The 16,347-nt window shown below is 32.7% G+C and overlaps 1 long non-coding RNA gene across 1 annotated transcript in view; it reads left to right on the forward strand.

Moving 5' to 3' along the window:
- LOC126470425 (uncharacterized) overlaps positions 1-4,679 on the forward strand; it is a 103,746-nt gene extending 99,067 nt beyond the window's left edge. Inside the window, exon 2 of the long non-coding RNA XR_007586182.1 lies at positions 4,473-4,679. This is a non-coding gene — a long non-coding RNA (uncharacterized LOC126470425). The remainder of the gene's footprint in view (positions 1-4,472) is intronic.
- Positions 4,680-16,347: the final 11,668 nt, after the last annotated feature.

Genomic DNA, 16,347 nt, shown 5'->3' on the forward strand with positions numbered 1-16,347 from the left:
AACTGTTGTACTTACTTACAATTTCCGAAAATTGACAAAGAATATTTTCGATACGAAAATTTTTTCGAATATTGTTTTCGTCGCTAAATTCTGCAGAACTATTGAAATTTTGTACAAAGAACTCTAGAACTATGCCATATCTATCAAGAACTCTGAAAAAATATATATTTCTGAAAAAAAGGGTGCCAACTTCACAGTAAGTGAAAAGATTTTCTCATTAAAATGCAATTATCGCGTAAACTATTAGCTGCACAAAAAAATGTTACTTGGATTTTCGAAAGAACTCTTGGAGCTCTATTCAGAACTGTGCTCAGAACTCTTGTACTTATTTACATTTTGCGGAAATTGCCAAAGAACGTTTTCGATACTAAAATTTTTTCGAATATTGTGGTTTTCTTCGCTAAATTCTGCAGAACTATTGAAATTTTGTACAAAGAACTCTAGAACTATGCCATATCTATCAAGAACTCTGAAGAAAATGTATATTTCTCGAAAAAGGGGTGCTAACTTCACACGACTCCTTAGGAAGCCACAAATGAACCAAAAATATCGGCATCTTAACTAAAAAGCAAGAATTATAAACACATAAAATATAAAATAAAAAGAACCAAAATCAACCAATAAAGGAAAATATAAAGTTTTAGAAAAATCATAAACCTTAAATAACACTAATAATAAAGGCAATCTAGCAACCAGAGTATAAAAAATTAAATAAACACCAACCTGCAACCGTTCAGGTTGATAGCCTCAACCCAAAATCAAAAGTAAAGTAGGAACCAATCTAGCCTCAAAAAAAATATAAAAAGAAAGAAGACTCTATCTAGCAAACGAACAATAAAGCATAATCATTAAAATTAAGACTATAAAGACAAAAAAATTAGAATGATAAGAACTTAAATAAACTGAACCTCTAGCAGTAATTATTATGGAACAAATTCAAAAACTAAGCAGACTCAAACTAAAAGAAAAATAACCAATACCTAAATAATATCTAATCATATTCAAATCTGCATATGAATAAAAACAAATCATAAAAACAAAACTAGACAGAAACATTAAAGAATGAACCAACCATCAACAATTATTGACCAAACAAAGAGGGATCAAAAAACTAGTTATAAATAAATACTTTAACATAAAGATAAACCAAAAGAATTAAAAAAATTATTCCCATGAGAACGAATTATTGAAACCAAAATAGAAAGACCTAAAGCAAATTCACAAATAGAAAAAACCAAAAAATAACAGGAAAAAAATACTCATAATCAAACTCAATAAGAAAAACAATAACCAATATAAATAAAGAAAGAACAATATATTCTAATCTCAAAAGAACCATTAATAAATGCTTACGTTTAGAAGAAAAAACATAAACACCAGCAAAATAAATCAATAAAGAAGTAAAGGCAGAGAATATAAACATTAGTTTTAATAGTTTACAAATAATGCCAGTCTTGTAAACCGGAAATAAGTCCAGCCCCCACTTTTAAAACTCCAGAGGTGGAAAAGCTTTCCATCATCGGTTCCCAAAACCGATATTTTTAATAAACTAACCCCTGAAATGATCAAAATAATAATTATATCGCTATCAAACGTAATAAATATTAATTTTATTAAATTAAGACACCCAATATCAATAATGCTTTTCATTATCTTACAAACGTTTCTAGTTGGACTAATAACAGGAACAATAATGGAAAGATATTGATTATCATATATTTTATTTTTAACGTTTCTTCGTGGTATATTAGATCTATTTATTTATATTACGAGAATTGCATCAAACGAAATATTTCAACCTAAATCAATTACGATAATTATTACCTTAACAATATGAATATTTATCATATCAACATTAATTATTTTAGATATAACAATATTTATAGACTTTTTCAAAAATACTGAAACTATAAATATTGATAATTCAATCAATTATAAAAAAATAACAATATCTTTAGAAAAGCTATATAATAGACCAACATTCATTTTCACAATAATAATAATAATTTATTTATTTTTAGCACTATTAGCAGTTGTTAAAATCACCAACATTAACCAGGGGCCTAATCGTAAAATAAGATAATTTAATAATGAATAAACCCTTACGATTGAGACATCCTTTAATTAAAATCATTAATAACTCTTTAGTTGATTTACCTGCACCAAATAATATTTCATTGTAATGGAATTTTGGGTCCCTACTAGGGTTATGTTTGGTAATTCAAATTGTAACTGGACTATTTTTAGCTATACATTATACATCAAATATTGAAATAGCATTTAGTAGTGTAGTTCACATCTGCCGAGATGTAAATAAGGCTGAATTATTCGAACCTTACATGCAAATGGATCTTCTATATTTTTTATTTGTATTTATTTACATGTCGGACGAGGAATTTACTATGGATCTTACATATACATACACACCTGAATAATTGGTACAGTAATCCTATTCTTAGTTATAGCAACTGCATTTATAGGATACGTTTTACCTTGAAGTCAAATATCATTCTGAGGTGCGACAGTAATTACTAATTTATTTTCAGCAATTCCGTATTTAGGAACTGATTTCGTTCAATGAGTATGAGGAGGGTTTGCTGTTGATAATGTAACATTAAATCGATTCTTTACATTCCATTTTGTACTACCGTTTATTATTGCTGCAATGGCAGCAATTCATTTATTCTTCCTCCACCAAACAGGTTCTAATAACCCCTTAGGCCTAAATGGAGATATTGAAAAAATCCCATTTCACCCATACTTTACTTTCAAGGACTCTATTACATTTGTATTAATAACATCATAATTAATTATACTGTGCTTGATTAATCCTTACCTCCTGGGAGATCCAGAAAATTTTGTACCTGCCAACCCGTTAGTAACCCCCGTCCATATTCAACCAGAATGATATTTCTTATTTGCATATGCAATTCTACGATCAATCCCTAATAAACTAGCAGGTGTTATTGCATTATGCTTATCAATTAAAATCTTAATAATTTTACCATTTTATAATAAAACACCATTCCGAGGTATTCAATTCTATCCTATCAATCAGATTTTATTCCGAATTATAGTAGTTGATGTATGCTTATTAACATGAATTGGAAAACGACCTGTTGAAGAACCTTACATTATAACAGGACAAATCTTAACAATTATCTACTTTACATACTTCTTAATTAATGTAAATGTTGCAAACGCATGAGATAAACTAATTAAGGAATAATAAGTTAATTAGCTTAGGAAAAGCATATGTTTTGACAACATAAAACTAGAAGTTTAACTCTTCTATTAACTTTTCTTTAAAAATTTCACTAAATAAATGAAATAAATAAAATCTTTAAACCAACAAAGAAAATAAAAATATTTAAAGATAATGGCAAAAAACTTTTTCAAGCTAAGTACATTAACTTATCATAACGAAAACGTGGTAATGTCCCACGAACTCAAATAAAACCAAAGGACATAACAGCAAGCTTAATAAAAAATATAAAAGAATAAAAGTCACCACCTAAAAAAATTAAAGCTAATAATATTCTTATAAAAACAATTCAAGTATACTCAGCTAAAAAAATTAAAGTAAAACCACCTGCACCATATTCAATATTAAAACCTGAAACTAACTCAGATTCACCTTCGGCAAAGTCAAAAGGAGTACAGTTAGTCTCAGCTAAACAAGAAGCAAAAGAAGCTAAAGCTACAGGAAAAGAAATAATAATAAATCAACAATAAAGCTGATAATTTATAAATTCAAACATGTTAAAAGCTACCAATTAAAACAATAAAAGAAAATAAAATTAAAGCCAAACTAATTTCGTGTGAAATTGTTTGAGCAACAGAACGAAGAGAACCTAGTAAAGAATAATTTGAATTAGAAGACCAACCAGCAATTATAACAGTACAAACACCTAATCTAGTACAACATAAAAAAAAACAAAAATCCATAAGAAAAAGAACACATATAAGTTAAGTAAGGGAAAATCACTCAAACAGCCTTGGAAATTATTAAATTAAAAACAGGAGAAAAGTAATAAAGTAAATTATTAGATATAATAGGAATTGGCTGCTCCTTACAATTTAACTTGATAGCATCACTAAAGGGTTGAGGAATTCCAACAAAACCTAACTTATTTGGACCCTTTCGAATTTGAATCTAACCTAAAACCTTATGCTCTAATAAAGTTAAAAAAGCAACACTAATTAAATCACAAATAACTAATAAAAGAAAATTCAAAATAAACATAAATAAATCATAAAGTATCAATACTATTTGAAGAAAAAATCTACATAAATGAATTCTAAATTCAACACATTAATCTGTCAAAATAGTAATTTAATTAGTATAAATCAATTAAATAAAAAATATTTCAACCATATGGTCCTTTTGTGCTAATATGAATTAATAATCTTAGGATAGAAACCGACGTGGCTCACGCCGGACTGAACTCAGATCATGTAAGAATTTAAAGGTCGAACAGACCTAATTACTGGGCTACTGCACCCAAAATTTTTCTTAATCCAACATCGAGGTCGCAATCTGCTTTGTCGATATGAGCTCTCAAAAACAATTACGCTGTTATCCCTAAGGTAACTTAATCTTATGATAATAAATTATGGATCAAAACAACAAACATAAATAAATGATATAATAATGAAGAGTTTATTTATTCTTCATGTCACCTCAACAAAACATCATCATTTAATATAGAAAGACAAACAAAAAGCTATATAAAAATAAAATATTTAGCTCTATAGGTTATTCTCGTCCTAAAGAAAAATTTAAGCCATTTGACTCAAAAGTTAAATTCAAAAATTTATTAAGAGACAGTTGATTTCTCGTCAAGCCATTCATTCCAGCTACTAATTAAGAGACTAATGATTATGCTACCTTTGCACAGTCAAATTACCGCGGCTCTTTAAAAATCTGCTCAGTGAGCAGGCCAGACCTCAAAGTATTTTCAAGAGGACATGTTTTTGATATACAGGCGGAAATCAATTTTGCCTAGTTCCTTATAATAAATTCATAAGGTAAAAATTATATACAAATAAATATAATAATTCTATCATTATTTCAAAAATTTTAAAATTAAATTGATAATCTTAATAAAAAACCTAAAATAATTATAAAATCAAAATTAAAAATAAGGAACTAAAACGTAATCTTAGAGATAGCTGGATGAAAGCTTACTATTACATTTTATACAACAAATTATATGTTATTAACTTCAAAGCTTATCCCTTAAAGAATAAATAAGTTAATATTAATACCTAAAAAATTAAATAAAAACAATTAACTTCAAAAAATAAAATTTTTTCTTAAGAAACTAGATATCTTGGGAAACGATTAACATCTCATTTCTATAAATAATTTAATAATAATTATGATACATTAACTATAAATTATTTATGAATCAACCCATATCGAGACAAGTAAAGTAAATACTAAAATTTTGATGAACCCTGATACAAGAGGTACAATAAATAAAATCTACTTTTAATAATTTAAAATAATATTTCATAAAACAATTACATTACCATTAAACTATAATCTAAAAAATTAATTCTACAAAATATACCAAGACAAAATTTGACAAAATTATTTTTATTATATAATTAAATAAACAATAAATAAATATAATAAAATAAATAATTAAGATATCCTGATTTGCACAGAAAAATTTTCAGTGTAAATGAAACACTTTACTAATAAGTTATATCTTGAAACTCTTCCTAGATACACTTTCCAGTACACCTACTATGTTACGACTTATCTCATCTAAATTGAAGCTAAATTAAAATAATAAAATTGAATAATCAATAATGAGAGCGATGGGCGATGTGTACATACCTCAGAGCCAATATCAGTTAAATTAAATGAATTAAATTACTATCAAATCCACCTTCATTAATAGTATTTCACCATCAAATCCGTTATGAACAAAAATCTATTGTAACCCACCTCCTCTTAACTATAAGCAGCACCTTGACCTGAAATATTTTATAATTATAAGTCTTGTGAATTATAACTCTAGAAAGATCCTCTGATAACGGAGATATACAAACAAATAATTTAAGTAGAGTAAATCGTGTATTATCAATCACGGGGTAGGTTCCTCTGAATGGAATGAGATTCCGCCAAATTCTTTGGGTTTAAAGACCTTAACTAATAGTACCCTGGTAAATATAATTAACATTTAAAATAATAGGGTATCTAATCCTAGTTTATTATTCAAATTTCACAGATTCATAAAAAGAGCTATAAATAAATTTTAACATTCACCTTACAAATTTATATTTTAACCCTAAAAATATAAACAACTGTTTTAACCAATAATATTCACTTGTATCAATCGTATAACCTCGGCTGCTGGCACGAATTATGCCGATACTAAATCAATTGCTAAATCCAAAATCACTTGATAATTAAATCAAATTACTGCAAAATATAACATTTAGTTTAAGGAAACTTACATATAATACAAAGAAAAGGTGAATAAATAAGCAAGAATAAAACTTTTGGAAACAAAATAAGAAATTTAAAATTTATAAAAATAAGAAAAAATAAAAGATTCAAATATTTAAAGGAAAAAAAGAAAAAAACAAAAAAAAAGACAAAAAAAAAGATACACACCCTCGAATGACCACAACAACTTCTCTATTATATATAAATAAAGATTAATATGTAACATGTATTATATTCTTTCTTTCTTTTCACTAATAATAAAGGAAGAATAAATAATATCATAAATATATTTTGTATTTATGTAAATTAATGTAATATGGTATTAATATAAAATTAACTTTATATTAAGTTAACTTAAATATTAATTAGTTAAATAATCTAGATATAGAAAATATATTAAGTTATATTATTATAAGTAATATAAATATTTATATTAACATAAAATTTTTTATTTAATAATATTGATTATATTTATTATTTCCATTTATAATAATATTTAATATTAATTTACATATTATTATATAATTTATAATATAATAACCTATTTTAAGCTAAAAACATAAGTAGCTATAATCCCTGGTAAATAAATGTATTAAAATAATAATTTAATAATTATAAAATAACATTATAGGTATTTAAATTTAATTAAATGTAATATATTAATATAAATTATTTTTTATATATAATATATATTCAAATTATCCTAACCGAGATAAATTAATTAGAAATAACCAAAATAGTACATAAACAAATTTAAAAAAAAAATTTTAATTTATATATTAAATATAAATGAAGTGCCTGACTAAAGGGTTACCTTGATAGGGTAAATCAAGTAAATAAAATTACCTTCATAAAAAATTACATAAGACAGAATGAAACTACCTCCTTTAGTATCAAAAACTAACGTGCATCATTCACCTTAATGTAAAAAGGTAACCTAAACAAGCTAATGGGTTCATACCCCATTTATAGAGGTATCAATCCTCTCCTTTTTAATGACCAACAACTCTATAAAACTTCTCTTCCTATCAACATTAATGATAGGAACAATCCTATCCATTTCATCAAACTCTTGATTTGGGGTTTGAGTAGGACTTGAGATCAACTTGCTTTCATTTATTCCGCTCCTAACAAGAAATAAAAATATAATAATAATTGAATCACCTATTAAATATTTTATTGTCCAAGCAATAGCATCGACAATACTATTATTTTCAATTTTGCTGATTCAAATAAAGTATCCAATAGGATGAGAAACAGAATTTATTCCAACAATAATAATTAGATCTAGACTATTATTAAAGATCGGGGCTGCACCCTTTCATTTCTGATTTCCAGAAGTAATAGGAGCTTTAAGATGAAATAACTGTTTAACACTAATAACATGACAAAAAATTGCCCCAATAATAGTATTATCTTATTGTATTCAACTAAGAACTTTCATTTGAACAATTATCATTCTAAGAATTATTATTGGGGAAATATGTGGTTTAAATCAAACATCTCTACGTCAACTTCGAGCATATTCCTCAATTAGACATTTTGGGTGAATAATCAGATCCCTAACAGTTAGAGAAAACATTTGAGAACTATACTTTATTATTTACTCACTATTAAGATTAATTATGGTCTTATTATTAAAGTAAATAAATCTATGTCTTATAAACCAAATTTATTCAGCCAGAAATATAAACACTGAAATTAAATTCATAATATTTTTATCTCTTTTATCCCTAGGTGGTTTACCACCATTCCTTGGATTTTTACCAAAATGAATTGTTTTACAATCATTGATAGAAAATAACATAACAACTATTATGACAATTGTGGTTGTATTAACTACAATTACACTTTATTATTATATACGTACTAGATTCTCAGCCCTAATTATGTCATACACAGAAAATTCATGATCTATAAAAATAAAGTCTCAAAAATCAAGAATTATTCTTTCTATAACAGTAATAATTTCAACAATAGGATTAATTTCAACAACAACCTTAATCTCATTATACTAAGGACTTAAGTTAACCACACTAATAACCTTCAAAGTTATAATTAAAAGAATAATCTTTTAGGCCTTAGTAAAATTTTACACCTCTAGAAATGCAGTGTAGAATCATAATTGAATATAAGGCCTAAAGCATGGTAAGAGAGAAACATCTCATAAGTAGATTTACAGTCTACCACCTTAAAGTCAGCCATCTTACTGCAAAAATGATTATTCTCAACAAACCATAAGGATATTGGTACTTCATACTTCTTATTTGGAGCATGAGCAGGAATAGTAGGAACATCAATAAGAATACTTATTCGTGCTGAACTTGGTCAACCAGGATCTCTAATTGGAGATGACCAAATTTATAATGTCATTATTAGAGCCCACGCATTTGTAATAATTTTTTTATAGTAATACCTATTATAATTGGTGGATTTGGTAATTGACTCGTACCATTAATAATTGGTGCACCAGATATAGCGTTCCCACGAATAAATAATATAAGTTTTTGATTACTACCGCCTTCACTAACTCTTCTTCCTACATCTTCTATAGTAGATAACGGTGCTGGTACAGGATGAACAGTTTACCCTCCTCTTGCAGGAGCTATCGCACATGGGGGGGCATCTGTAGACCTAGCTATTTTTTCACTTCACTTAGCAGGTGTATCATCTATTCTTGGTGCAGTAAACTTCATTACAACAGCAATTAATATACGATCAGAAAGTATAACTCTAGATCAAACACCTCTACTTGTCTGATCTGTAGCTATTACAGCCCTTCTCCACCTTTTATCGCTTCCAGTATTAGCAGGGGCTATTACTATACTATTAACAGATCGAAATTTAAATACATCATTCTTTGACCCTGGAGGAGGGGGTGACCCAATTCTATATCAACACCTATTCTGATTCTTTGGACACCCTGAAGTTAACATTTTAATTCTGCCAGGATTTGGAATTATTTCTCACATTGTATGTCAAGAAAGAGGAAAAAGTGAATCATTTGGAACATTAGGTATAATTTATGCTATATTATCAATTGGACTAATAGGATTTATTGTATGAGCACATCACATATTCACAGTAGGAATAGATGTTGACACACGAGCATACTTTACATCAGCAACAATAATTGTTACTGTACCTACTGGAATTAAGGTATTCAGATGATTAGCTACAATATATGGATCTAAATTCAAATTCAATCCACCGCTATTATGAGCTTTAGGATTTATTTTTCTATTCACAATTGGTGGATTAACAGGATTAGTATTAGCAAATTCATCACTTGACATCGTATTACATGATACATATTATGTAGTAGCTCACTTCCATTATGTGTTATCCATAGGAGCAGTATTCGCAATCATAGGAGGTGTTATTCCATGCTACCCATTATTTACAGGATTAACTATAAATAATACATGATTAAAATCCAATTTAGAATTATATTTATTGGAGTAAACTTAACATTCTTCCCTCAACACTTCCTAGGACTAGCAGGAATACCACAACGATATTCAGACTATCCAGATGCATATACATCATGAAATGTAGTATCAAGAATTGGGTCTACAATTTCTATTGTAGGAATCATTATATTCATTGTAATTATATGAGAAAGAATGGTTACAAACTGGGCAATCATATTTAGAGCTAATATAAGAAGATCAACAGAATGACTACAAAATAATCCACCTGCAGAACACAGTTACTCAGAACTACCATTAATTTCTAGATTCTAATATGGCAGATTAGTGCAGTAGATTTAAGCTGTACAAATAAAGGTTTGACCTTTTATTAGAAAAATTCATTAATGGCAACATGATCAAATTTATCCCTTCAAGATGGAGCTTCACCATTAATGGAGCAACTATCATTCTTCCATGATCATACTATGGTCGTATTATTATTAATTACAGTAATTGTAGGTTATGCCCTAAGTTACATATTATTCATTGCCTATACAAACCGAAACATACTTCACGGACATTCAATTGAAACAATCTGAACAGCACTACCAGCAATTACACTAATTTTTATTGCACTCCCATCATTACGACTACTATATTTACTTGATGATTCAGCAGACGCAATAATTACGATTAAAACAATTGGACGACAATGATACTGAAGATATGAATATTCTGACTTTATAGATGTGGAATTCGACACTTATATAACAACAGAACAAGACCTAGAAAACGACGGATTTCCACTTCTAGATGTAGATAACCGAACAATTCTACCAATAAATACGGAAGTACGAGTATTAACAAGAGCATCAGACGTTCTACACTCATGAGCAGTACCTGCATTAGGGGTTAAAATTGACGCAACGCCGGGCCGACTAAACCAAGGAACATTTACAATAAACCTACCTGGACTATTCTTTGGACAATGCTCAGAAATTTGTGGAGCAAACCACAGATTCATACCAATTGTAATTGAAAGAACTTCAGTAAACTTACACTCCTGGAAATGGAAAAAAGAACACATTGACACCGGTGTGTCAGACCCACCATACTTGCTCCGGACACTGCGAGAGGGCTGTACAAGCAATGATCACACGCACGGCGCAGCGGACACTCCAGGAACCGCGGTGTTGGCCGTCGAATGGCGCTAGCTGCGCAGCATTTGTGCACCGCCAGCGTCAGTGTCAGCCAGTTTGCCGTGGCATACGGAGCTCCATCGCAGTCTTTAACACTGGTAGCATGCCGCGACAGCGTGGACGTGAACCGTATGTGCAGTTGACGGACTTTGAGCGAGGGAGTATAGTGGGCATGCGGGCAGCCGGGTGGACATACCGCCGAATTGCTCAACATGTGGGGCGTGAGGTCTCCACAGTACATCGATGTTGTCGCCAGTGGTCGGCGGAAGGTGCACGTGCCCGTCGACCTGGGACCGGACCGCAGCGACGCACGGATGCACGCCAAGACTGTAGGATCCTACGCAGTGCCATAGGGGACCGCACCGCCACGTCCCGGCAAATTAGGGACACTGTTGCTCCTGGGGTATCGGCGAGGACCATTCGCAACCGTCTCCATGAAGCTGGGCTACGGTCCTGCACACCGTTAGGCCGCCTTCCGCTCACGCCCCAACATCGTGCAGCCCGCCTCCAGTGGTGTCGCGACAGGCGTGAATGGAGGGACGAATGGAGACGTGTCGTCTTCAGCGATGACAGTCGCTTCTGCCTTGGTGCAAATGATGGTCGTATGCGTGTTTGGCGCCGTGCAGGTGAGCGCCACAATCAGGACTGCATATGACCGAGGCACACAGGGCCAACACCCGGCATCATGGGGTGGGGAGCGATCTCCTGCACTGGCCGTACACCACTGGTGATCGTTGAGGGGACACTGAATAGTGCACGGTACATCCAAACCGTCATTGAACCCATCGTTCTACCATTCCTAGACTGGAAAGGGAACTTGCTGTTCCAACAGGACAATGCACGTCCGCATGTATCCCGTGCCACCCAACGTGTTCTAGAAGGTGTAAGGCAACTACCCTGGCCAGCAAGATCTCCGGATCTGTCCCCCATTGAGCATGTTTGGGACTGGATGAAGCGTCGTCTCACGCGGTCTGCACGTCCAGCATGAACGCTGGTCCAACTGAGACGCCAGGTGGAAATGGCATGGCAAGCCGTTCCACAGGACTACATCCAGCATCTCTACGATCGTCTCCATGGGAGAATAGCAGCCTGCATTGCTGCGAAAGGAGGATATACACTGTACTAGTGCAGACATTGTGCATGCTCTGTTGCCTGTGTCTATGTGCCTGTGGTTATGTCAGTGTGATCATGTGATGTATCTGACCCCAGGAATGTGTCAATTAAGTTTCCCCTTCCTGGGACAATGAATTCACGGTGTTCTTATTTCAATTTCCAGGAGTGTATTTATCAAGTGATTATCTAAGATAATCTAAGGAGTTAGTTAAAATATATAATATTAGAGTGTCAATCTCAAATAACTAAATAATTAGTACACCTTGAAATACATCAGATGAATGAAAGTAAGTAATGGTCTCTTAAACCAAAAAATAGTAAATTAACGACTACTTCTGATGGGGAAATTTAATCCAAATCCCTCAAATATCCCCACTCAATGGAACAACATTCATCTTCATTTCAATATTTATTATAATACTATTTAATAATTTCATAGGATTATTCACCTACATCTTGTAATATTGCTATATGAATTTGCTATGCCGAAATCGGGTGCTAATAGTAGAATAAAAGCGGGTTAAAAGCTGTGAGCTGTCTGGGGAGAAGTTAACCATGAATTACTACGCAACTGTTTCACCAGGTAACTAGTCTAGGTTTACCACATTACCAATCAGACTAACATTGATTATAATCTTTTATAGTCATACAACAACCGGTAATATATCTATATATAAAAAGGAGAATTTAAATAAAAAGAAAGAAATCAGTTTATATTTGGAAATTTATTTTAAGATTGTTCATTGAAATTTCAGCATATTATATGTGAGTTATAACTGAGCTGGTGCCTTGTTTAAGGATTGTCAAAATGTGAGATTTTAATCTTACGGAACACATCAAATATGGAGCCAAGATTGGGAGACTGCATACAACCCTGCATTCACAAAACAACACCCAAAGAACGTTGAAACATAAGCAAGAAGAAATTAACCACAACCAACAGATTCAGTTTTCACCCAAAGAAATTACGTCCGTAACACAATCCTGTCCGTCATGTAATTACCACACACTGGTCTACTAAATTCATAGTAACTCTTTGTGAAATCTTCCCGAAAAGAATAGCTGAGGGCTACTTTGATGATTACACCACATGCTTCACGTGGTCAACTTGGTTTACACAAAGCGTATAACTCCACAATAATTTTGATAATTAAAATAAATTAGATCGAAAAGCAAATTACAAAAGAAAACCACGAACTGGTTATTAACGTCTTACTGTTAACCTGACGGGTCAAACAGTTATATAAGCACATGGTACTGGTCTCGCAAAGTACACCCCACGTGGGTTGAACATAAAGAAAAGTTGCTATATTGAAAATATTGTCAAGACGAGACGTTATAATCACACAAGCATTCGCATTTAAGATTGATCTTAGTTAGAGTTACTGATCAACACGTGGTTCCACTTTACTCACAAAGTAATGACAAAGCAACTACCCCAAAATAATCTGAACTTCACACGAGAATTACACTACGCTGCAATTTAAGATAACCTTAGATATTTTAGAGCTAAACCCGAAATAAAGATGATTAAATTTTCAGTTAGGCTGAACTTAACAAATCCATTGTCCTATGGACTTAGCAGACACGCGCTTAGCCGGAGATCTTACCACTTCAGACGCTCGCCACGGTCCCACAGCAACTGCCTACTACCGAGCGTGCTTCCTGAGGGTGGCTCACAAAGACAAAACGGAAGGGGCCAGAGGGGCAGCTTCCTATACCAACATGACAACGGACGGACAGAACCATACTAAGGATAGAAACCTCTCTGCTTTAAGAAAGCGTAGCTACCTGTTCCGACGTTGGTCCTACTGTTCTCTAGCAGACAGCCTTGTCTGCTACCCTCAAGCATGCAACTACAAACACATTTGATCATTCATCCTCTCACACAGAAGGGAAGGGGGATGACAGTATCTTATCATATACAGTATGTAACAGAAAGCGGATGTAGGTTCCGTATGAGACTGTGTGACATGAATTACATATAAACTGTGTTTTAAAGTGTAGTAGTGTGACAGATCGTTCTTGTTTACGTGTAAAGGTAACACGTTCCACTACTCAGTCTCCTCCCAGATAGTCAGAAACGCCACAGTAAATTTAGAAGAGGAATTTATTCCGTAAATGACAACAGATTTAAGAAATCAAACATGAAAGGAATCCAACAGAGACCTTTCATAACCCCAACGCTCCGGGAAAAGACTGTGCAGGGAATTTTGTGGCCATGCTAGGACATTCCCAAGCAGGCTTCTCACACCCTACTTAAACCAAAAGTGTAAAGAAAAGGCAAAAGGTCACCAGCTACTTGCTAAACCACAATAATTTCAACAAATCTTTAAAATCTACTAATTTCAAACAGAAAAAAAAGAACACAATCTGTGACACCTATTTAAAAGATAGTGTAGACCTAATTCGGTCAGCAAGTAAAAACAATGGTTCCTGTGTCATTAATATGAAAACAATTTCTGGTTGTTACCCTTATGGAGTTCACCAGTATTTGCTCATTGCAAGAGCCAACTGATCACAGGCAAATTTATGACTGTTTATTAACAAGTAAAATTTATGAAAATAGCAAAATGCCACAGCAATTAAAAAAAGAACATCAAATAACATCGGTATTATAAAGCAGAACATTACAATGCACAATCCGCAAAAGCAAAAAAAATGATAAGAGAAAAAACATGTTTTACAAAGTGGTTATCGCAAAAAAATTCTGTATCGTATAAAACTAGTAATTTGCAGAATTAAAATAAGTATGTGGCACAATTTAATCACTCTCCTATATTTCAATTAGCTAGCAAACAATGAGCACTGTGTCATTATACTGAAACTTCAATAATTATGTGATTGTTACCCTTAAGGGTAGCTGTGTGGCTGGATTGAAGAGTTTTTAGCAAACTGAACACAGCATGTTGTTATCAATGGAGAGACGTCTACAGACGTTAAAGTAACCTCTGGCGTGCCACAGGGGAGTGTTATGGGACCATTGCTTTTCACAATATATATAAATGTCTTAGTAGATAGTGTCGGAAGTTCCATGCGGCTTTTCGCGGATGATGCTGTAGTATACAGAGAAGTTGCAGCATTAGAAAATTGTAGCGAAATGCAGGAAGATCTGCAGCGGATAGGCACTTGGTGCAGGGAGTGGCAACTGACCCTTAACATAGACAAATGTAATGTATTGCGAATACATAGAAAGAAGGATCCTTTATTGTATGATTATATGATAGCGGAACAAACACTGGTAGTAGTTACTTCTGTAAAATATCTGGGAGTATGCGTGCGGAACGATTTGAAGTGGAATGATCATATAAAATTAATTGTTGGTAAGGCGGGTACCAGGTTGAGATTCATTGGGAGAGTGCTTAGAAAATGTAGTCCATCAACAAAGGAGGTGGCTTACTAAACACTCGTTCGACCTATACTTGAGTATTGCTCATCAGTGTGGGATCCGTACCAGATCGGTCTGACGGAGGAGATAGAGAAGATCCAAAGAAGAGCGTCGCGTTTCGTCACAGGGTTATTTGGTAACCGTGATAGTGTTACGGAGATGTTTAATAAACTCAAGTGGCAGACTCTGCAAGAGAGGCGCTCTGCATCGCGTTGTAGCTTGCTCGCCAGGTTTCGAGAGGGTGCGTTTCTGGATGAGGTATCGAATATATTGCTTCCCCCTACTTATACCTCCCGAGGTGATCACGAATGTAAAATTAGAGAGATTAGAGCGCGCACGGAGGCTTTCAGACAGTCGTTCTTCCCGCGAACCATACGCGACTGGAACAGGAAAGGGAGGTAATGACAGTGGCACATAAAGTGCCCTCCGCCACACACCGTTGGGTGGCTTGCGGAGTATCAATGTAGATGTAGATGTAGAAGGGGTTCCTCACACTAAATATGCCCCATGCAAAGGCTAATCGATCACAGTCCAATGAGAATGAATAGCAATCTGACTGATAAACTATGCAATGCCACATGAATGAATTTACAAAACAAAATAACACAAATCTAATACATCACACAAGAACAAACATTGATCAATAAAACAGTACACTAGTCAACATCTAAAAAAAACACCAATAAATAAAACACCTTGCAAAATACAAGAGTCAAAGTCTAAAAAAAATAATAAATAGAACACCTGCAAAATACAAGAGTCAAAGTC

Source organism: Schistocerca serialis, chromosome 3 (assembly GCF_023864345.2).
Source record: "Schistocerca serialis cubense isolate TAMUIC-IGC-003099 chromosome 3, iqSchSeri2.2, whole genome shotgun sequence".
Classification (NCBI taxonomy): Eukaryota; Metazoa; Arthropoda; class Insecta; order Orthoptera; family Acrididae; genus Schistocerca; species Schistocerca serialis.